General features: G+C 38.4%; 1 protein-coding gene across 2 annotated transcripts in view; it reads right to left on the bottom strand.

Moving 5' to 3' along the window:
- The window catches only part of LYPD6 (LY6/PLAUR domain containing 6), a 66080-nt gene extending 42224 nt beyond the window's left edge, over positions 1-23856 (bottom strand). Inside the window, exons 1-2 of one of the 2 annotated variants that reach the window (XM_045032327.1) lie at positions 23755-23856; positions 16524-16619 (exon numbers count right to left, since the gene is read on the bottom strand). The gene's annotated coding sequence lies outside the window, so the exon portion shown is untranslated. Of the gene's footprint in view, positions 1-16523; positions 16620-22646; positions 22711-23754 lie in introns of those variants that run through there. The other variant, XM_045032326.1, reaches the window with a different exon arrangement.
- Positions 23857-24758: the final 902 nt, after the last annotated feature.

Below are 24758 nucleotides of genomic sequence, written 5' to 3'. Positions count from 1 at the left end.
TTTTAACATTAACAAAAATACAGTATTTCAAAAACTTTTATTTGGGGAGTTGAATAGAAGTCAGACCAGCCTTTAGCAAACCTACACATTCCTATTTATAAAAAGATTGATTTAATTTCACAAAACTGAAATTCTATCACCGTTTATTTACTACAAAACAGACTACACATTTAATTATTACTTCATCTTTGGTACTAACTGAACCAAAATGCAGGAAGGAATGTTTGATCCCTCTTTCATTAGCACAGAGTAAAACACTATAATCTCTCATAGCTCAAACATACAGTACATTATGGAGCAAACCAAAAATAGATAAAAATAATTATTTGGTAACACTGTATACTAGAAAGTATAACAAATAGATCATTTGTATCAAGATGTGAATGCCATACTCGGGGAAACATTTCAAGTAATTTACAATATAATGTAGAGGTCTATTTCTGCAAACTCCCCAGACAGAGATCTTCCACTGAAGTCAACGTAATAAAAGCAGTCAACACTTGGTGTATTCAGAATTCAGGAATACCATTCAAACAACCAATTGGAAGAATGGCCCAGAACTGTCACAAGTAACATTTTGTTCAGAAATTCTGAGCCAAAGAAAATGCAATGCTACATTAATAGCTGAATAAACTAGTTCCAGAGGATGAGCCATATTGTGCTACCAGGTTTTAGTTCTCTCAATGACGAATTCTGCTTAGAAACTTACAGCACAATATGGGGCTATGGAAAATGAGAAATATTTGGAACAAAGAGCTGACACTAAACTATTAACACTAAAACTTATTAGATTTAGGTGCAAAGTCAGCATGAGCATGATGTCTGCATTCTTTTTCTATTTTTCCCTGGTTCCCTCCATGCATTATCTTCACCCATTGTTCTCACTTTAACAAGGGCCAGGTTCTGCAATCTTCACTACTCTAAATAAGGACCTTAGATTGGAAGCTCTTCTGGGCACGGAATCCATCTTCATTCAGCAAAGCACATCATGCCATCTATGTGCCTTATTTATAAGAAGAATTTTTAAAGCTCCTCTTCTTTCCACTTGTCCTATCTCGCCTTCCTTCCCCAGCTAAATATACAAGCATAGACACACACCAACTGCCAACAGAGTCATTTTTTATTCGATTACATAAAAGCTGAAGGGATCAGGGGAAGTACTTGACTCCCACCCACGAGCACTGAAAGCTGAGGAAGGAGAAGGACGGGGAACTTCAAATATATGCATAATTCAATCTTTTTTTTTTTTAAAGTTACTCATTGTTTGCAGAAGGTCTTGGAGTTTGGGAGTTGTAAGGGCAGGAGTCAATCAGAGCAGAGTTATTTGTAGTTAGATAAATAATCATAATGCCATTATGCAAATCAGGCACCTTCATTCAATCAGAGTTCAGGGATTTCCATAACTGAGAAATAACCATACAGCTTGAAGTCAGCAACTGTACAGCATCTCTGTGCTAAGATTGGCAGAGATAATTCAATTTTGATATAATGCACTTTATTATGTAGACTTAAGTAAGCCAATAAAACGCAATGATTTTTCCTGTGCAGGTAGTTTAGGATCTCTGCCAAACGTTTATAAAGAGGTCAGGGTGCTCTGCTGAGGCCCAACTCATTCTGACCCTGACATGCATAAAACTATTAGCTAGGCTAGAGACCCCGTGCACAGCACAGCTAATTGTTATGCAGAGAGAGGTGCAGTCTGGACACTAAGAGCCAGGAACTCCTGCATTCTAGTCCTGATTCTAGCACGGATTCATAAGTGCCTTTGTGCAAGTCATTAGCTTCCCATCTGCAAAATGAGGATCTTAATGATTCCCTATTTAATGCCTACAAAGTGCTCTGAAGAAGAAAATAATTAAGTATTGTGTCACGGTGTGAATACACCCCAACCCCATCTTGGAGCGGGACAAGGGCATCACAGCCCTGTGGCTAAGTCCACCTGCCCACCCTTGGCCTCAGGGCAGTCTTGCCTAGTGGTCTGAGTCAATATGGCTGCCATCCCTAGCAGGGCTATGTGGCATAGTGGCCATAATCAGTATGGTTTCCCTTTCTTGCAGGGCTGCACGGCTTAACAGTCAGAGCCAATATAGATGTCCTCTCTTGCAGGGCCATGCGGCCTACTGGCCAGAGTCAAAATAGGTGCAGTTTAATGGCCGTAGGGGCGACAGGCCACCACCGAGAAGGGAATGGTGGCTGCGGTAGCAGGACCCGGGCCCTCCCTACTCCACCAGATCCCAGCCGAGGGCCTTGTCAGCAGCGAGTGGACGTGTCACTGAGTCAGCAGAGATCCTACTGAAACACACTGACATATCGCTCAGTTCTACAACCGGATCAATGCATAGTCCCCCAGGGCTACTTCCTACTCTGTCTCCCGATGCGGAGGCCCAGTTACCTCTGTGGTCTCCTGGTTCCTCAGCCTGTGCAGTTGTCTGCGGCTCCCCTCTCCCTTGGGCATCCTCAGGTAGCCAGATATAAGCCTGCATCTCGGTGGGTCTGGCTTCTGCAGTCGGGGGCTACAGCAGCTCCTGGGCAGAAGCTGAGAACTTGTGTCCTCCCTTCTCAGCAATCAGCCTTGGCTGAGCTGAGCTGCTTCCTTTTATACTGGTACTCCGGTTGGAGCGTGCCCAGAAGGGGCAAGGGGGCATGGCTTCCTCAGCCCACCATGTGGAATTAACCCTTCCCTGTCCAGTGTGGGGTGTGTACATCCTGTCACATACTAGTAGAAGCAGCAAAGACCACAAGACTTTTTCAGATCACTAGGTCTCGCCCTCAGAAATGGGTAGTAAGCTTGCATTAAATCTAATTGTTGCCAACAGCCCAATGAGCTCTGTGCTTGACCCTTGAGAAATTATCTACATACTTCTTGTCTAACCATTGGATCCAAACTAGGCATCATTTCCCACATGCATTGAAAAGAGCATTCAAATATAAAACACTGCTGAACATTTAATTCTATGTTATAATTGGGGAAATAAGAAGCGGAAGCACTTGCAACTACCATTAGTCAGTCAGAATCCTGAGTGCTTAGTATCTCCTAGGATTTGACCTGTAATATTTTATACATTTATATAACTGGTGTGAGGAAAGGGGGAGTCCAAGAGAAACCTTAAGAAGAACACTTAGCAGGGAAGGCAAAACAGTCGCACCATAAAGCAGATGAAAGCAGCAGCAAATGACAGAGAGGAATGGAAGAGACTAGTTTGGGGGCAATATTGGCATGGGAAACGTAATGCAATAAATAAATTTTATATCATTATTTACCATTTAAAGAAAGACACAATATTCTGCAATAGGCTGAAAGTGACTCCACTCTATGTGGCTCAGTGCCACATCCCAGACTGTTGAGTACTGAAGCCATTCCCAGCACACAGCGTAAAAGAATTATGTCCTGTATTTGAATCCCAGTGCTGTGTTTGTTCAGTGATGTTCACGCTCTGCAGTGCAGACATCAGCACTGATCCCAAGTACAAACCGTGGTTAAAGTACAGTGAAAGTTTTGTTATCCTTTTTTTTCAGTTGGCTTGAACATGGATTGCTCTCCTAAGAGCATTCCAACAGACTTTTCAAATAGATTTTGTTGTATAACTTAACTGAAAATATTGTCGGGATCCTATTATTACCATGGGAACAGAATCTGCCCTTGCTTATGCTGCTGTAATTCCAACTTCATTGTCTTCTCTGGAGTTACTCCAAATTTAAATTAGTGTGAGAGCAGAAACTCTCCCTTTATTATCTAGGTTTTCCACATGATCTGTGAGGTTTTTCTTTTTAATGTTATATTATGTTATTTAATATTGTAATTTTTCTTTTACTTTTTTATTTAGGGAACCTACCTCATCAATGTGAGCTTCAGTAACCGGAAAGATAATGGAGCAATCAATTTGCAAACACCCAGAAGATAATAAGGTGATAAGTAACAGTCAGCATGGATTTGTCAAGAACAAATCATGTCAAACCAACATAACAGCTTTCTTTGACAGGGTAACAAGCCTCGTGGATGGGGGGAAGTGGTAGATGTAGTATACTTTGACTTTAGTAAGGCTTCTGATATTGTCTCACAGGACCTTGTCATAAAAAAAAACTAGGGAAATATAACTTAGATGGAGCTACTATAAGGTGGGTGCATAAGTGGGTGGAAAAACATTCACAGACAGTAGTTATCAATGGTTCACAGGCAAGCGGGAAGGGCATATTGAGTGGGGTCCTGCAGCAATCAGTTCTGGGTCTGATTCTGTTCAATATCTTCATCAGTGATTTAGATAATGGCATAGAGAGTACACTTATAAAGTTTGTGGACAATACCAAGCTGGGAGGGGTTGCAAGTGCTTTGGAGAATAGGATTAAAATTCAAAATAATCTGGACAAACTGGATAAATGGTCTGAAGTAAACAGGATGAAATTCAATAAGGACAAATGCAAAGTACTCCACTTAGGAAGGAACTCCACTTAGGAAGGAACAATCAGTTGCACTGCACGCATACAAAATGGGAAAGGGCTGCTTAGGAAGGAGTACTATGGAAAGGGATCTGGGTATCAGTGGATCACTGGCTAAATATGAGTCAACAGTGTAACACGGTTGCAAAAAACGCAAACATTCTGAGATGAATTAGCAGGAGTGTTGTAAGCAAGACACAAGAAATAATTCTTCTGCTCTACTCCGCACTAATGAGACCTCAACTACAGTATTGTGTCTAGGTCTGGGTGCCACATTTTGGGAAAGATGTGGACAAACTGTCTTATTTATAAAGTCAGTTTTAGGATTCTGCTCTGTTGATGATGCATTAGCCTGAACAGAATTTAGCTCATTCTGTCAGCGTTGTGTTGGCTGTGCAGTGCTAACAGGAAGGGGGATGGAAATAACTAAAAATCAATATAATCAATCAAAAATCAGACTATCCATAGGGAGAAGATGTGTTGAGTAAAAAGGTGGCCTTTTTACACAGTCACTTTTCAGAGAAGAACCACACTTTAAGTGCAGCTTAAGAAGTGCATAGGGCCTTGTTCAGTCCCTCTACACAGGGGTAATTTCATCCACAGAGTGCACACAACATGTCTGAATCTGGAGTTCCCTTCAATTTAACCTGAAGAAAAATATAGCTGCAAAGATGTGGTAGGTTAAACTATGTAGTTACAATGCTTGAGAGTGAGAGGAACCTTACCTCTTTGAACTCCTCACGAAGTTACGCAGCAGTGTTAAAAATATCAGGAATTAATTAGAGGGCAAGTTTCAGTGCAGCTGTTTAAGTGATCGATCACATGCCTTCTTTTCCTCCTATTGCGCTGTTTACAAGAAAGAGGATGGAAAAAACATGCACCTAAACTGGTTCATCTAGAATAGGCATTTACCAGACAGACACTCTCTTTAATGTCTTTTGCTTCAAAGAAGTGAAAACAAATAAAAAGAGAACAACAATTGCAAATGGTTGCTCAGGATAAAAACAGATGTGTGAGAAATTAGAATATTAAAAGGGCAGGAAAGGTCCCAGTGTACAGAATCTAGCCTGAGGTTTGGATGCATCATCTTAAATGGGGAAAGATTTAACACCCCTATGCACCACTGGTACACCAATCTGAGCTTTCGTTTATTTTCTTCGGGTAATAAAAGGCATTAATCAGAGAAGCAGTACAAGTCCGACCTCCTCTGAACTGCGGGTTTCTGTCCAGATTAACCCGCTGTAAAAAATCAAAACTTTACATTCCCATTACCATTCAAGAAAAGCCTCTATTTGAGAAATCTCTATCGGGGTCTCTAACCCCATTTCTTTATGTTCTTGGAACAAAAAGGGGCAACTTTATGACAGAAGAGCTGCAGCTGTAACTCAGGCTAAGTCTGCATGTTTTCTGACCTACCAGTGCAACATTTTCCTGGCTCTCAGCCTGCCATTTATTTATTTAAAAAAAAACCAAAAACAAACAAACACAAACACTATCCAGGGAAATGTCTAAACTTCAGATTTGATCCATGACAGAGCATTGCCCACTGGTTAAACTGGCCAAGCCAGTTTGAAAAATTTACTCTTGATCTATAGATTGAAAAGACCAAAGGAAAAATGTGACCTATTAAACATTTTGTATTAAGACTCATGATCCAATACTAATAATGTTAAATCAATGTTAATATTCCCTATAATTAAACAGATACTTATATTTAATTTTAAATGAATTATTTGGAAGGTTTGGTTTCTATAAAGTCTCAAGTCACGTTACTATGCCAGATAGATGATGTCATATCAACTGAAGTTAAAATTCTGATACTCTGCCAGTTTGAGCTGTAATATTAAATGAAGGCATAATGAGCTTCCTGCTCCAAATTGGAAACAAAAGAGCAGTTTATTTAAAAGCAGGCCCTGGAGGTCAAAAGAAATTTACAAGTGTCTAATTCAAGACAAAATTACTATCTTATCATACTAGTAACTTTCAGACTGTACTTGCACAGCACACAAATCTAATGCAGAACCCTGCATATCATTACAATATTATACTGGACAAAGACAGACACAGAAAGACCTCAGAATAATGAGATTCCACCCACTGGAATTTGTTTTACAGGTTTTTTTGCCTAATGGATCATTTTCTAAATTCAGAGCACATTATATAGTCTTTGAAACTGCAACCCCAATGAAAAACAAAAGCTAGCAGAATGTTAGTGTTATCCTTTTTACATGAGGAGAAATCATTTAGGTTATTGTCTAACCCTACGACCAGTCTGCCCTGACGTTCTCAGAGCTCCAGGGCTCAATCCTGTGATATGCAAAGTACTCTCAAATTCCCTTGTCAAATTACAATATACAGACAGCAATGTCGAACTTGCTACAGGCCACACACAGAAAAAAAAAAACAACAACTGTAATTCCCGGGTGGGAATAAGTCTCAGATTTCTTGTCTCCGAGCTCTGGGCCTTACCCAAGAGACCAACCTTCCTCCTGACAAAGGAATGACACAATAATTCCCTGATCCAACAAACATTTAAGCATATGCTTAACCACAGTGAGACAATGTACAAGTGTTAAAGTTAAGCATATGATTAAGTTCTTAGCTGGACTGAGACCTATCTAAATGGTATGCTTGATCTTAGCAGAAACAGATTATATTATAGTTGGGAGACAGTGTGACCTGATGGATAGCTTGGACTTGGGACTCACGAGATCCAAGTACTATTCCAGTTTCTACCACTGGCCCTGGTGACCTTGGGCAAGTCATTGCACGGCTGTGCCTCGGTTTCCCCATCTGTAAAACAAGGGTGATGATACTGACCTTCTTTGTAAAGACATTTGAGCTCTACTGATGAAAAGCGCTATATCAGAGCTAGGTATTATTTATCCTTATTTTTCTGAAATATCCTCAACAAATATCCTTCTTTTGTATGTCAAAAGAAGCAAGAAGGTTTCTGTAATCAGAATTGCTGTAACAGTATTCTTATTCTTTACCCTGCCCCTCACCGGGCAAAATGTCATTATATTACAATAATAATAAGATGCAGCTTCATTTTGTATAGCATCTTTCAGACAAGCTGTGTGCCAGAATGTTTTATAATGTTAAAGACAGTTACAAAGAGACCATCAAAAAGAAAGGAGAGAAATTAAAAGGGTGACAAGATACGATTTCAATAATTACCTGAAAATTTAATGGGATGTCAATGAGATATAGAGCTACAGACAGACTGGTCCAGATGGAAGGAGCCATAGAGGTGAATGCTCCTACCAAATGTGGCAAAACTGTGTGGAAGCTAGTGATAGATGAGCAGAGGGAGCAGGAAAGGGAGGAGAGATTGAGTAAAAGAAGGATCCATGTGGTAGTTTGGATACAGTCCATTGAGGGTACTAAAAACAAGAACCACCAAATGGAATGAATATGGAGCTAGTGGACTTCTTTCAGAATGTGGGAGACCAGGGGAAGTTAATAAGTAGAGCCCTGCAAATCTGTGGATATCTGCTTATATCCGCAGACCATTTTTGCAGATGGCAGATCAGATGCAGATATAACTTTTGTATCTATGCAGGGCTCTATTAATAAGAATTTTTGAGCGTCAACTTTTTTTAAACGCTCAGGTTATTTTGATCGCTTTACAAATAATTTTGGGGTAAAATGTATCTTTTCTTGGAGGGTAAAAGCTTCTTTGAAAAGCATTAAGATATTGTGATTTGACAAGATTCGCAGGACACACAGAGTGGTGCTATTTCTGACCACTTGTGTGGTACCATTATTCTAAACATCTACCCTACAGTACATACATGAACAAATATGTTTGTACAATCTGCCACGCCTACCCTAGATAGATACTTATTTTCATTAAAGATAAAAGCACAAGTCTAAAATGCTTTCACATAAATACAGAACTTCTTCTAATAACTTAGCAGATCAAAACATATCACAGATGAAAACTTGCTAAATACACGACAAGCTATATTCAGCACCAGAATTAGGATTTTCACAATGGTAGGAGCACATTATTAATAGAAAAATTATAGCATTGATCCAGCTGTCATTTAAATCAATGGTAAAATTCCCATTCATTGAAGTTGGTGACTGGACTGGGTCCTGCCCTTGGACTCTTGATAATTAAGGTTTCTTTTGACTGCCAGGTACAGCTCTTAAAGCCTTATATTCATATACTTCATAGTGTATGAATAAAAGACGATAGCAAATACCACTATATCCCCTGTAATTAAAGCAATTTGGTGCATAAAGTACCAAGTACCAAAAACTGTAGTAATCATCTTGAGCTCATTAATTTACAAAGCTCTGGGCATTTGCCAGTCACTGCAGTTCTGATCAAGCCCTATTCCTGCTTATTCCACACAATCCTAACTAATCCAGTAAAAGACATTTTCAAAACTAGCTAGAAAATATATTCACACACATACTGCATTATTAGAAATGGTAAAAAAAAATTAATCTTAGAACATTAAGATTGGACAAGACCTCAGGAGGTCATCTAGTCCAACGTCCTGCTCAAAGCAGGACCAACACCAACTAAATCATCCCAGACAGGGCTTTGTCAAGCTGGGCCTTAAAAACCTCTAAGGATGGAGATTCCACCACTTCCCTAGGTAACCCATTCCAGTGCTTCACCACCCTCCTAGTGAAATAGTTTTTGCTAATATCCAACCTAGACCTTCCCCACTGCAGCTTGAGACCATTGCTCCTTGTTCTGTCATCTGCCACCACTGAGAACAGCCGAGCTCCATCCTCTTTGGAACCCTCCTTCAGGTAGTTGAAGGCTGCTATCAAATCCCCCCTCACTCTTCTCTTCTGCAGACTAAATAAGCCCAGTTCCCTCAGCCTCTCCTCATAAGTCATCTGCCCCAGCCCCCTAATAATTTTTGTTGCCCTCCAATACCAAATTCCTCAGGGTGGGGGAAAGAACTTGTATTGCTTACCTCTTCTTTCATTTAAACTTCTAAACACCAAGGGTGAGGCTTTCCAGTCACATACGCTGTCTTGAACCACAAGTGGTATCACTAAAGGGTTAACCTCTTAATCTTCTCCCTCTCTTATTGTAATAAGAAAGTACTCACTTCAGTAAAAAAGCATATAAGATCTGTAAGATCACTCCACTTCTGTTCTCCCTCCCCACCACTCTGCCACATGGATCTCAATCGCAGAGGTCAACTGATACAAGCCCAGCACCATCCTCTGCTCAATTATCTAGCCAATACTATCCAAAGGTCCTTGTGAGTTTTACTATAAGCTCTTCCTAATTCTGAACCACTAATGAAATTATTTGTTTGTTCTTAAAATAACGCTCTTATAACTGTTATTTATACTACTATAGCGCTAGGAGCCCCAGTCATGGCCCAGGACCCCATTGTGCTAAGTGCAGAACAAACACAGAACAAATAGTTCCCCCTCCAAAGAGCTTACAGTATAAATGTAAGACAAGAGGCAACAGACAGACCAACAAGGGAATACAAGAAAACAATATGGATATTGGGCTGCATGATAGGCTGTGGTCCCAGCTACCAGCAGCCTCGCCATTAAAAAACGTGGAGTCTAAATAGGGTTGTTGACCCCGTCACAAATGGTTTACAATAAACACAGCTTCAGAAGTGCAGGACAACTACGTATTGCTGTACTAGAGAAGTGCTGTAAATCAGAAGCCATAAATAAAATGATGCCTGGATTACCGTATCACCCGGTGGCACACCATGGTAATGAAGAATGGCAGGTATATCATTAAAGACTTGCTTTTAATGGCCACAGATGTAAACATGCCAGAGAGGAAGCCTGATGGAATCTCACCGTTTTATTCATCTATTCTGTTAATCTTAGTTCTTTTAATCACTTTTTTTAAATTGCACATGGCCATATATTTTTTAACCATATTAAAGTGTACAGACAGGTCACACTTAAAACAGCCTTTTTTTTTTTTAACCAATTCCAGAAATTCCCCATTCCATGAATATGTAGTATCTCTCCAACTGGCAAAACCTTTCAAACTTTTGAAGCACGACTTTTGTACATACCACATGGTCCCTGGTTTAAATACTAACACATTGGAAGGTTTTATTTTTGCTAAAACAATCACACTTTCACCCTCCATATGCATATTTATTGCAGCATAAATCAACAAGTGTTCAAAGAAACAGCTCCAAGGAAATATGATCACCACAGCAAGCAGCAGTGAAAAAGAATGTGTGTGGTGATTTTATTGTCACTTAGAAACAGGAGGGCTACGATAAACCTTAGAAAATTATGTCTTGGAACTACAAAAGCCAAAACTCTCCACCATTCTAAGCAGGCAAAAATTAAGTGCTCAAATAACAATGTCAATTATGACTACAAATGGATCAAGATTGATACAGACACTGAAAGTTTAAAATGCTGAACTTTATATTAAATCATTATTCAGTACTCACATTGCAAACTAGGGCCTGAATCTGGAGTTCTTTCTCAAAAATCTGCCATGAGAGCCAATAAATATCTTGGTTAAATGACGAACACAGGATCTGACCTCTTTTATATGTTTATAAAATATGGTTAAACTTTATAGATTGAAATATTCAACATTAATATATTATTAATATAATAACTACTAGTACATAATAATTAGTAATAAAATAGAAATGATCAAAACATTTTGACCAAAAATAAAAAAGACAAACCCCTTCCCATAAAAAAATATAGTTTAATTGAAATCAAATTTTTCTGTGGGAAAATGTTGATTTCAACAAAAATGTTCTGTTTTCCAATTGGAAAATTTGAAATAAAGATTTCATTTTGAACTGACATTTCAAAATAAGATGGACATTTTTGTTTCATTTCAACTTAAACTCCCCTCCGCCCAGTTTTTGGACCAAAAAAATCATTTTCCATTCTTTCCCTTTTGTCCTTCCTTCTCCCCTTTTTTCCCCCAGTGGAAAAGAAGTGTCTGAAAAACACTTAGTTACTGTTTTACAACCAGGAAAAGTAAAGTATATTTTCCAACCTGTTCCCCCTTTTTTCAGTGGGAAAAAAACAACAAAGTTTTCAGTCAAAAATTTTTGAAGGGACTTTTTCCCCCTCACAAAATTTTGCATTTTCTAGCCAGCTCAATAAAATAAAAATAGTGATGAATATTTCCCCTGAAGTAAATGGGAGTAAGATACTACTTATAGTAAGTAAAAGTATCAGAATCTGAACCTAAGTTATTACCGAGCCATATTGGCCCCTTGGAAGAAAGGGGAGGGATAGGTCAGTGGTTTGAGCATTGGCTTGCTAACCCCAGAGTTGTGAATTCAACCCTTCAGGGGACTATTTAGAGATCTGGGGCAAAAATCTCTCTGAGCAGGGGTTTGGACTAGATAACCTCCTCAGGTCCCTTACAACTTTGATATTCTATGATTGAATAAAATTCCTATTGGAACAAGGACAGACTGTGGCCTCTATGGGATAAGAATAGAAAATATATTGGGTCCCTTGTTGTTCCTCAGGAAGTTCAAGATTTGTAATGTCATATTTAGACTCAAGTCAGTCTCAGACTAATAAAAAACACTATCTAAATGGAGACATTGTGTTTAACTGTTGCCTAGTTTTTCAGCATAAAAGCTGTAAAGCAATGCACAAAGCTATGCAAACTGCAGAGTCCCCAGGCACAAATTGAATGCAAATACAGCGTGAGTCTTATGGATACCCACGTCCAAAGAGTTTCAGATGGTCTACTACAGAGGTAGTCAACAGGCAGACAGGCGGGTCAACTCCAGACCATGAAATCTTTTTATTTACTTATTATTATCATCATCATTATTGCTATTGTGGTTTGAAAAATGTTCCTCTGAAGTCTGGACCTTGACAAAAAAATAATTGACTTCCCCCATCTACTAAATAGGATACTTCTATATCTATGACCAATTCTGGGTTGTCTCTTGTGACATCAGAAATATGGTCACTTAATAGTTAAATTAGCTTGGTAAAATGCTGCAGTACACTTGGGGTGGTCTCTGAAATAGGCTTCACTGTATTTTTCTATAAAGTACATGCTAACAAACGGCTCTGTGATAAATAATAAACTTCACCAAATAAAACCTCACAACAAAGAGCAAGGAAACAAAAATATCAACATTTTAAAAGACCAGCAGTATTGCAAGCCACACGCATTCAGAACCCGTAAGTCAGGCCTCACAAAATCATGAGGTTTTAAACAGTACAAAATTTTGGATTCTTTTTATTTTCCTTCAGGGTTTTGTCCTCTGTAATGGATATTTTCAAGCTTTTCTTCACAACTTTTCTTCACAACAATCGTATAGAAAAACTGAGATTCCTGTGCAATCACGTCTGCACTACCACTTAAGTCAATGTAACTTAGGTCGCTCAGAGGTGTGAAAAAGCCACAGAAGTTACATCGACTTAAAGCAGTGTCCACACCACGCTATGTTGATGAGAGACGCTCTCCCATCAGCATAGCGTGTCTTCACCGGACGTGCTACAGTGGTGCAGCTGCATTGGTGCAGCAGTGCCAATGTAGCACCATAGTGTAGACTAGCCCTGAGAAGAAGTTCAACATCTATAATTACTGATGGCCATTATACAATAGCCATTAGCAAGCTAAGGATTACATTTCAAACTTCTTATTTTTAGGGAAAGACCCAGTCAGGAGTAAGAAAATCTAAACTTGGCATCTTAAAAACAGTATAAAACAAATATGCACTACAGTATATTTGAAAAGGTTAAGAAGTTTGGCATAGGCGGCTAAACATGTAATTTAAAAGAATTTAACGGCAAGGTAAGCTGCCATAATTACATTGCGGCTTTTCTAATATTAACAAAACTACTTTTAAAGTCTTTTAAAAGCTGTAAAGGCCAGTCAATTGAAAAAAGAATGGAAAAAACAAAAATTCTTACTTATCATTGAACAGAGCCCAATATAATTAAAATGAAGCTGACATGAAAGCATAGCCTTCCTCAAAACACACTGTAGTTTTCTCTTTTTCAAAACATCCACCTTCTTCCCATTCAAATCCCTTGTGTACTTTTCCTGTGAAGCACTGAAATGATTATCCACCAAATAATGTTATTTAGTTTATATATAAAGCCATTCAACAGTAACCAGCATGAAATATGGGATTTAAATAACATTTACAACCTAGCCTGCACAGGAAAACTAAGCTCTCCATAGCATGCTGCTGTCCCGCTCTGCTTCTCCTCACCCAACATTGTCCAATGTCAATTCTGTGGTGCCCTTGATTTAACTTTTAGACCACTAGTCCTGCAAACACATAATACCTTGTTTACAACCATGAATATTCCTACTGATAACTGTAAACTCCTTGGGATGGTAAGCATAGCCAAATTCACCAGTGGTGTAAGCTTACCATGCCACTCTAAATTCAATAGACTGGCACCAGCTTACCCCAGCACTGAATTTGGCCCAAGTCTTTTAGTTGTCTGGAAAGCACTAAGAACACTTATTGTGCTAAATAGATAATAAACACGAATAGCGATATTTCTATGAAATGAGTCATACAAGCTGACGATAAATAAAGACTTTAACGGGCAAGCTACTTTTTACATTCATTCTTTGGTCCACTGGCCATTGTTTAATTTTGAAGGCTATATCAAGGAAAATATCTCCTCTTTACTAAATATTTAAGACCACAAACATTTATTAATGCTTTTGAAATTTTCCCCTCATATCATAACTATCTCAGAACTCACCATAAAATTAAGAAACGAATCAAAATAGGTAATATAAAGCATATTTTTGCTACCTTATGGAACCTCCCCAGATCATGAAGTCTGTTAAACATCTCTTTTGACAGCACATGTATTTAAACATTCGCCACATATCAGTTTTAAATTAGAATATATAACCAAACATAGCAGTATAGAGATGTGTGGATTTTAGTAATAGCTAGACCTGAAATTCCATTCATTCATTATGTCAAAATCACCTTCCCTTCCTCATTTGTACTGTTTTTCTTAAACAGAAAACATACAATTATTTTATTTTTATTTGTTTATTTAGATTTATAGAGCTATCAGAAGCTCTAAGCATTTAAGCAAATTTTAAAATACCATCTCAAACAAGACAGTTAACGATAACAAATCCAGTCTAAATAAACCACTCTCATGTAGAAAAACAAACAAACTGATAGCCCACCACATATTAGCGAATGATATCCTTTTCAAATCAGAATGTGTGTCAAATAGTTGCATTGTTTCATTCATAATTGCCTCATGTGTAAAATATATAAATTATGTTGTATCACAAATTGGCCACAAGAGTGTGTATTTGTTTCTGTTTGCTACTCTTAGAGACACTCCAAAGCAGTACTCCACATGTAAAGGTCCAAATTGTTTGGGATTATAGGGTGAAATACCAGATCCACTGAAGTCAATAGGAGTTTTGGCATTAACTTCAATGGAGTCAGGAGGTTTACCAAAAGTGCTGACATACTGTAAAATTAAAAGTACAAAGATTTCAAAAGTTTTAAAGACCCAAGCTGGTCACCTCTGTTCATGTGAGTGCTATTTCAGGATGCAAATCGTACACATTCTTATATTAAAAATTTGCCAAAACAAAGAAAACACTAATATCTGATCTACAATAAAATAGCATAAGGGTGCAATTCTACTTGTAATACTTCCAATAATTCAGTTTAAATTGAAATTAATTGTTTAATTTGGGCAGTAAAACTGATATTTTATAGAAAAAAACTTAATTGGATGATTTAGAACTACTCAGTATTCACAAATTTTCAGTGCAAAGTGTCAAAACTTGGATTTATACAAAAAGTATTTCATTTTTTCCCCCACACAACATCATTTTCAGGTGACTGAAAGCTTTCTGGATGCCATTATCCAAAGTTCCAGAAGCCAAGTGCAAAGATGTACTATTTTCCAAATAAAGGCCCTAACGTTGTAACTGGATCTGTATTTACTGACCACTCCAACTGCCCTGAGCCTCACGGACTTCAATTTATCCTCCACTGTGCAAGACACAAACCACACAGAGTTTGAGCCAAAATTACAGTATGAACTATTTATTATTGGAAAATAAGACATTAAAATTGTGGTATGTTAGTGCAACAATTTCCAATGAACCGCTTTAAAGCAGTAAATGAGGAATATGTAATGCTGGAAGAGAACAAGCATTAAAAAGTTATCAGTATGGTAGTATTCAAGAAAAAACATCATAAATATTTTAACATGATCAAGGGGCTTATTTTACAAGTTCCAATTCACAGGCTAAACAACAAGACTGGAGCGTGCAAGTTTAGTTTAATTAGAAAAGGAAAAATGTTAAACTCTCCTTCCAGTACTGCAAGCACCAATAACCAAACCTAGTAAAAAATAAAGTAGGAAAGATCATGGGAATCCAGTCTTGCTCTCCTTTGAATGCAAAAAGCCAGGAAAATTCATGATCCTTAGATTTCAAGAATATTATTTTTCACTTCAGTGCAGTAGAGAAGGTTTCCAGATTTGAAACTTTCAGTTTGTTAACCAGTTCTCTTCTTTTGCACAGTGATTAATTACACGTCTTAGTTCAGAAATGCCATTGTCAGAACAAAACCCATGTCATTTTATAAATTGTCTGCTTTGGAAATACTTACCCTTTATGCTGCCAGCATTTTCCCAATCTAACACATTCAGAATAGGAGGGCGCCATTCAACATCCATGGCAGCCAATCGGTAAAATGCGTGCAGTACAACTGTTCTTTATAACATTTTTCCTTTGTACTACTGTTAGCTAGCATATGAATAATAATAAAAGAGTAGTAGTAGACCGACTAATTAAATGCCTGTCACCAAATTCTGACAAGACTTGCACTTCATCTAAATCTATTCAAGACAGCAGGTTGAGGAGGGTATAGTAAAGGGCAGAATTTGATCCCTGGAATTTAAATATAATGCAGAATGGTTTCTGTGAGGCTTGGATGCATATGAAAGAGGGAAAAAGTGAAAATATGATATTTATTTACAATTGACCCATATCCCTCCCAATTTCTTCAGTGCAAACTCCCATTTAATTTAATGGGAATTGACTTTTGTTTATTTTGAAATGCTGCTGATGGAGCAGAAAGCTAGAAAGTTTATATCCATACCTTAGATCAATTCAAGGCTACTGCTTAATATTCCAAGTGTTCCAATTCAGCAGATTTTAAAATCTTCAGGTGAGGAAGCTGACTGAGGCATGTGAGCTGTATTGTAATAGAAATAAATATTAATACCAAAAAATGCTATTTCAGTGAATTCAGATACTCATAGTGAAGCAGGATGTTAACCTTGTATAGTTTCAAAACAGAAATTGCAACACCAATTATAAGGAACCTTTGCTTATTGCAAAGTTCTTCAATGGGAAATGGTGACTTCAGTACAAGAGAGGGCTATTGTTATTATTAGTTATCTGTATAACTGTAGCAGCTAGGAGCCCCAGTCATTGTGCTAAGCACTGTACAACCACTGAACAAAAAAACAGTTCACTGTATGTTCCTCCAGCATGTAGATACGGCAAAGTATTTAAAAGGCTCGTGGTGCTATGTGGTCCATAAAGAAATAACACCATTTACTGATTTGTATATCTGCTGCATATAAATGAAAATCTCAGCACTTCCATGTTAATAATATGAAAAAATGTATTAGATTCAACAAAATAAACACAAATAAAATTAATAAGGTTACTTACCTAGGACATCTAAAAATAACATCTCCTATGATGAAAATAGGGTGTATTTAATCTTAAGAATCAAGTTCTTTCTACCCATTTGAGAAGCACACCAAACATTACATAGACCATAGTAAATGAGATAGAGAAAATTCTAAGGAAGAGTTCATATGAGCTCTACTACTACTCTAAAAGGAAAAATCAGTAAGTTGTATTAATATGAAAACGTGAGTTCTCCAACAAGTCATATAGGAAAAGGTCATTCAAACTAAAAGAAAAGCGATGAACGATGGAGATAAAACTACCAACAAAACAAGTAAGAAATACTTTGTGTTAATATGCTATAGTGCTGCTACTCTACTTTGATTACAGTATAGGACAATATTGTCTAACATGGAAATCTATCCACAATATAATGAGTTATAAATTACTCGTACAGCCTATGCACTGTCTTCTTGGCTTTCCACTTTGTAAACATGTCACTATTACAGATGGCCATTGTATAAAATAATAGTCTTGACTGATGTCTACCACCCCTAAGATTCACCAAAGCGTTGGTCAATGAGGAGGTGGATTTCGTGTTAATTAAATATATCTTACAGTATCCTAAAAATGCATTATATCTTATCAAAATATAAGGTATGGTAATTCATTCTTTGGATCTTCTCGAAGCAGTTCACTGAGGGCCAGATCCTGCTCTCATATCACTTTACTCACATAAATCATCCCACTGACTATTCATATGAGCAAAACAACCTGATAGTATCATGTTTAAGGAATTTTTGTTACTTATATATGGTGCATTGCACTAACCAAATACAATGTGTTAGTGGTAATTATAATTCAAAGCCGACAAACAAGAGCCAGGGGTCAGCTCACTGGTGGTTCTGCCCCTGTACAGCCTTTCACAGTAATAGAATGGGATTATATTTTACAAAGTGTGGTGATTATTTTTCGTGCATTAAACTTATTCTTAATTCACTGTTTGATCAAACCAGTTTTCATTTTGTTGTTGATGATGCTTCTGAACTTGAAGAAAATTAAACTTAAGCTCAGTACAGATTTTCTTTCTTGTCCATTCCAACTCACTTGTACTATTGCCTGAAAATAAAATGGAAAGATACCTATTTTTATGGCAAAATTCTGCTCTCAGATTGAGGGCTCCAACTTTCTACTCTCCCTGACTGCATGGCATGTTCTTTGATATCAATGTAGAATGCTGAACACGTAGAAGGAGCAGAACATCAGAGTCAAGAGCCATCATATGAACATTAGTTAATAATACTGATTAATCAGCTTAATTGATAACTAAAGTTTCACACATTTCATATAAGAACATGTCCTCTACATTAACAGAGCAAAAGGGAAGAGCTCCCCTCATGCAGTCTGTGTAAATATAGGTTAAAAAAACCCCAACAGAAATCAAGGGGCCAAATTCTGCCCTGATTTCTGCCTCATAAAACCCCACAAGGTTTGATTGGATGACAAGTCTGCGTAGAAACTGTTTCAGGATGTTTGAATACTCAATTTTATCTAAGACAAAATAAGATATGCTGTTCCTCTATTTATTAATAAATAAATATTAACCCACAGACATAAGAAACACACTTGTGCAATACTTCTTTCAATCCACAGTAGCAGAGTCAGATTATTAGGTACTTGTTAACAATATATTTCACGGACTTACACATAACTTACAAACACTACTGACAAGAAATATTACATGGATAAGTGATTTCTAATCAGCTCACTCCCCTGTGTTTTTTAAAATGCTAATGAGTGCTGTGTACTGATTGATAGGCAGGAATACCTGCATGTATATTTCAGTTGTTCTGTCTTAAACATGCTTTTTAGGTCTTGGACAAGGATAAACAACATTAAATTTCTATGCTAGAAATGATGAAAAATCAATGAATTTTAGAGGCCTAAAATCAGTTTTACATCCGTGTAACATAGTGGTGAAGCAGGCCTTATTATATATAATATGTGCCCATCCATATCTATTTCTAATGGAATCCAACCAGTAGGATCTAGGTGCCAAATGTAATTTCTACAGCAATAAAATTGAAAATTTAAGAATGAAATACAGTTGTGAAGAAACTGCAGTAATAACTGATGAGACCCTCATGATGTTCATATTAAAATTTGCCATTAATTTCAACAGAAGAAAGTGATACGGAGTTGTATGATCATGATTTTGTAAGTATGTGTGTGTGTGTGTGTGTATATATATATATATATATACACACACACACACATATACACATACATACACACACACACACACACACACACACACTGCCCACTGGGCATGTTTGCTCTATAGAGAGTAAAAAATCAAAACTAAGACCTTGATCATGCAAAGAGATCCATGTGTGCATTAAAATTTGCTCACATAATCTCTTTGCAAGATTGGGGCCTAAGATATTGTGACGTTAACATGTATGTAGTGATGTTGGCATATAGGTCCTATTCCTGAAAACTGATATTCTTACAAGTAGTCCCACTGACAGACTACTTGCATGTGTAAGGTTTGCAGAATTGTCAATATACTTTATTAGGCATTTGCTATCTAGAAAAAACATGAAAAGAAGTAAAATTAATGCATTAGAGTATGTTGTTAATTAATTATAAAGGCAAGCTGTTTAATTTATTTTGTTCTATAGGTCATTCATTACAGTAGCAATATTTACATTATTATAACTGAGACTGTCAATTTTCTGTTCTAAACTATTTTTGCTTCAGAGAAAGTATAATTTACCAGTAAAAATATAATTTACACTGTCTGCAGTTTAGAATACAAAATCTCATCTCAGAAAGGAACTTAATTTTATATATATTCAAGCACTAAACATCATTTGGATATTTTTAAGTAAAAAAAGCCATCAATCAAAAATATAGGTTCAGAATATTTTTTCAGCAGTGCTGTAATTGCAGAAAGGCCTACATTTCAATATGAGAGTTTGAAGGCCATAAATCCATATAGCAGAGACTAATTTCTTTTGCTATTTTTGAAAATAAAATGTAAAGGACTTGATTTTCATAATTAGACACACAATTACATGCGCAGTTACCATGCACAATATAATTGTGTATGTGAATTCAATAATAAATGGTCAGTTGAATCTGCACACTCAATTGCAGTAAATGCATAGACAAATTAGTCATGCATTTTTTCAGCATAATTGCGTATGTTTAATTTTGTACATCAGGTCCCAAATCACTAAGAGCTAATTCTTGCTCTCTTTAAAGGCAGTGGCAAAACTGCCATTGATTTAAATGGAAGCAAAAATCAGGTGTTAAGATGTCTTGTTTTATAAACAAGTTAATGTTCATTAAATCAAATGGAAAGCATTGCCAATATTTTTAGAGATCTTTCACTGCTTCACAAGTATGCACCTGCAAGAATCTGATTCATAGTCTATCTAAAGTATTGGATGAATGAGTTTCTAAATAAGTCTTGGCACAACACACCATTAAAACCAAAAAAATCATTGTAATATATTCACTCAACTATAACCACAATGACTGTACAGATCATAATAGAGCAGAGGGACCATTAAGGGCTGAAGCTCACACATTCAATAAAGTAAAACACTACCAACAAGGCTGCAAGAATTCACCCACATCGCCATACTTTGAAGGGATTCCATAACCTAATACAAGTTTCCGAAATCATAGTATTCTTTATTGAATAGGGCCCCATCAGACTAATTACCTTCTAAGACATTTCTAAATAGGTCTTGACACAAATTCTACAAGAATTCATTAGTACTATAGAGTAATTTAAATGTATTTTAAAAGATATGTAATTACATATTTCTAGTGTAACAGGGATACAGAGTAAATTATTTCAATGAGAAAACTGTTTAATTACATAGTACTAAATAAATATAATGGAGATTTTTAAAAATTTTATTTACATAAACATTCATTAGAAAGCATACTTGGAATATATTAAATACAAATAACTTCTCTAATTAATGCAATGTACAATTAATATATTTGGGAAAGTCAGGAAACAAACGAACAATTAAGGTTCCTTGAGTGTACTCATTTCCAATTTTTTCAACTGTGCAATCATAATGTTGGATTAATGAAGTTTTCTGCATTTAATTTCCATGTGTTTATTTTTTAGAAAGAAGAAAAGATGTCTCTTTGCTACCTTAAGGTAACATAGGCCCTCAAAGGGACTGATATGTAAAGACTTTGAGGAACCTAAAGATGCGACTAGGCACTTAGAGGGATTTTCAAAAGCACCTAGGCACCTAATTCTCAAGCCTTTAAAGGAGCATAAGTTTATATCTCTATGACATACATTGACAAATGCAGATTTCTGAAAGAACACACACACAGTGCCTCTCTTCTGAAGTGTAAATACTCATGAGGAAGAAATCCTGATTCTACTGAAGTCAATGGTAAAACTTCTATAGACATCAACAGAGCCAGGATTTCACCTTCAGACTAAGTGAAATGTTACATTACATATAATAGTTAGTTTTCAATCATTCAGACTTTATGAATAGCCAACCCATTTTTTCAAATATGTTGTGGAGATACTCTTCACTGAGGAACAATTACATTCAAAATTTCAAAGTTTTGCTATTTTTGAGTTGGCTGTATGGAAAAAAAGGGTGATGGTTATTTTTTTAAGAAGGTGGAGAAATGTGTGGATTTTATGTAACCTAAACTTTTTGCCAGTTATTTCATATCTATCTATATATGTGTACGTTTTCATTTCCGGGAGGGAATTCAAGGTCTGAAAAGCTTTATTCAGATTTAAACAAATAAACAAACAAACCATCTTTGACTAGAGACTAATATGAACAATCTGAGTCCAAAGGATAAGCTTTCCAGAGAGTTGACTATGTGAAATCAGGTTACAATTGAAACTATTTTTTCCATCATTATAGCTTCCTCTACCAAATGCTCACTATAATATCTATTTACAAAGCACAAAGTGATAATCAATTCAGATGGTTTCACTCGGTTTTGTTCAATTCGCACAGCAACATGAATTAAGGCTAGGAAGGATTCTTACTCTGATCTTTGTAAATTCACATTTAAGCATAGTTTCTGTAGCTGACTAGTAACAACACATTTGGCTGCAGTATGTTTTCTGTTAGCAGCAAAAATAACAACTCCCTCCGACACGCACCCTTAAAAAAAACTGACGTCGTTGCAGCGAAATCCCTACTCGGCCGGAATTAACTTATTTTTTGGCTCTGAAGTTCATAAACAAACTAATTTGTATTTTAACAATTATAAGAGGAGAAAAATTGTGTATTTCCAACCCGTTAAACTTCCCAACCCCTTGGACTATTAAACGACAATGAACTACTGACGTGTGGTGTGAAAAGCAGACAAGAGGGAAAATTCAGCTCCTGAGATGAACTTGAAAGTGATAAAAAATTACCCAAGCATTTTATTTGTTGCTGCTTTGGAAACTATCTGGGACGCAGCATGCCCCCGGGGCCCTCTCAGACTGCATATGCACCATCCTCTCCACTTGAACTTCCTTTCCTTTGTGCTCGGTTAAATACTGGGAAGAAGCTTTACTCACCAGAGCAATGCACCAACTCCACCCTCCAGCCAGCCGCCCCATCCCACGAATGCACAACGCAGCTACACAGACTGCGCAATGCAACAGTCCTGCCTTGGAACGCTCGGCCTGCCAGGGCCCCAGCCTCTCAGCACCTTCAGCCAATCAGAAGGCCGGGGACCAGGCTAGGTTGCAAGTGTGCTTTTTAATTGGCTAGTCAATTAGCGTGGCTGCCCGATCAGCTGTGAAATAGAGTCGCTCGGCCAGCCTAGCAGCTTGTCATTTGCCTATGCGGGCAGGAGGGGCTCGGAGAGACAGTCCTGCTGGGAATCAGTCGTTTTGGAGGGACCTACCTGTTGCCAGGGCTATCCGGCTCAGCTCCAGGAGCTGGCTGGGTTCCTGGCTTGGGGAACCTCCTTGCCGCGACTCTGGTGGGTCCTGAGTTTTCCCTTCTCATACAGACAAGGAAAATCCAACCAGCAACACCTTGTCCTCCCGCCTCTCTGACAATCATCCCTGAACAGCGAGTACCAAAGCCCTCCCAGGCAGCCAGCGCAACAGGAGGCAACCCTAATTCGCAGCTGAAAAAACCTTCCCAGAACCTCCCTACCCCAGTGACAAGCGACCCCAGCTGCCCAAGCGCTCTCACCTCCCAGGAGAGAGGAGCGCTGAACTTTCCCCTCAAGCTGCCAAAACCCTCCCACGCCCACCAGGGCAACAAAAAATGTCATCAAGCCCCTCACTGCCAAAAACCTGTCGAGTGCCCTGAACCAGATCCTTCCCACCCCAGCCTGGAACAAGTGTCCGGAGCCTTCAGCCTGCTCCTGCCAAGCAAACCCACCGTGACAAGTTGGCAGACTCCCCCTCCCCGTTCCCCCAGCTGTGCCCCGATGCCCCCAGGAACCACAGTTCTCTCTGAGCCCCTGGGACCAGTGTCCCAGTCCCCACCTGCCCCCCACGCCCAGCCAGCCCAGCTGCGCGCCCTTCCACCCGCTGCCCCACCGCGCTTGCTGCACCCGAGTCTTTTCACCCGTTGTCTCCTCTCACACCTCCAGTGTCATCAGCTTCTGCGCTGTCCTCTCCCGCCCGCTCCATTCCCCCGGCCACCTTCACCCCGCTTCGCCCTTACCGGGGAGAAGTGAGGCGAGCCCAGGGCAGCGCAGCGGTGGCTTGACAGAGCCCAGCTCGCTCCCAGAGCGCTGCGGTGTTCGCAGCCGGCGCCTTGGAGCCAGGACCCGGGCTACATTCAGAGGGAACCGGCAGCGCCGTGTGCACACGCCCCGCACGGTCTGCCCCCTACCGCAAGGAGCAGAGAGCGCGGCCGGCACCTCGCGGGAGGGGGAGCCTGGGCTACTGCTCTGACAGCTGAACCACAGTGACCCACACAGAGGTCTCCCGGCTGCGGACCTAGAGAACCGGTCATATGCGGAGTACAATGCAAGCCCCAGCAGTAGAGAGGGGAAGGGTTTTCCTTGCCAAGGGAAGCTACTGAAGATTGCAAGCCGGGGAAAGACGGACCGGGGATTTCTCTGAAATGAAACCACCGGTAACAGTTGCAGAATTATGGAGCCAAAACTGGGGAGGGGAGGGAGGGAGAGAGAGAATCTTGTTCACCGTTTCCCTTTTCTTCTCACGTCCCCCTCTCAATTAAAGCTGGTTTTCCTGTGATCTTGGTATGAACTAAAGGACCCATATTTCCCCTTTGACTTTATAGCCCTTCAGGAAACATTTATTATAGTGGGAAGTCTTCTGGGACCCATTTCAATCCTCATGGTGCTAATCAAATACGCTGTAGTCTGGTGGCTAGAGTCAGAGTGTTTCAGAAATATTGTGATTTAAATTGTGTTGGAGTGGTACCTCTATTAAAATAATTATTACTCACCACCACCCTCCATCAATGTTATTCTCAATTATCTTTTACAACTATTCTAACTGCAAAAAAACAAAAGGGAAATTATACCAGCTAAAAAAAAAAAATCACAATGTACCAAGGTAAGTTAGAGAAAAGAAAAACAGTTGAGCCATATAAAGAAGCGATAACTATGCCAGCTTTTTAATGACTGAGTTAAAGATAATTAAGACTTTCTCCGGAGTCCTCACATTTAGAGGTCCCTTATCTGGGTTTGTACCAAA

Source organism: Mauremys mutica, chromosome 10 (assembly GCF_020497125.1).
Source record: "Mauremys mutica isolate MM-2020 ecotype Southern chromosome 10, ASM2049712v1, whole genome shotgun sequence".
NCBI lineage: Eukaryota > Metazoa > Chordata > Testudines > Geoemydidae > Mauremys > Mauremys mutica.
Note: the sequence above shows the minus strand (reverse complement) of the source record. Positions and strands in the feature narration are given on the sequence as shown.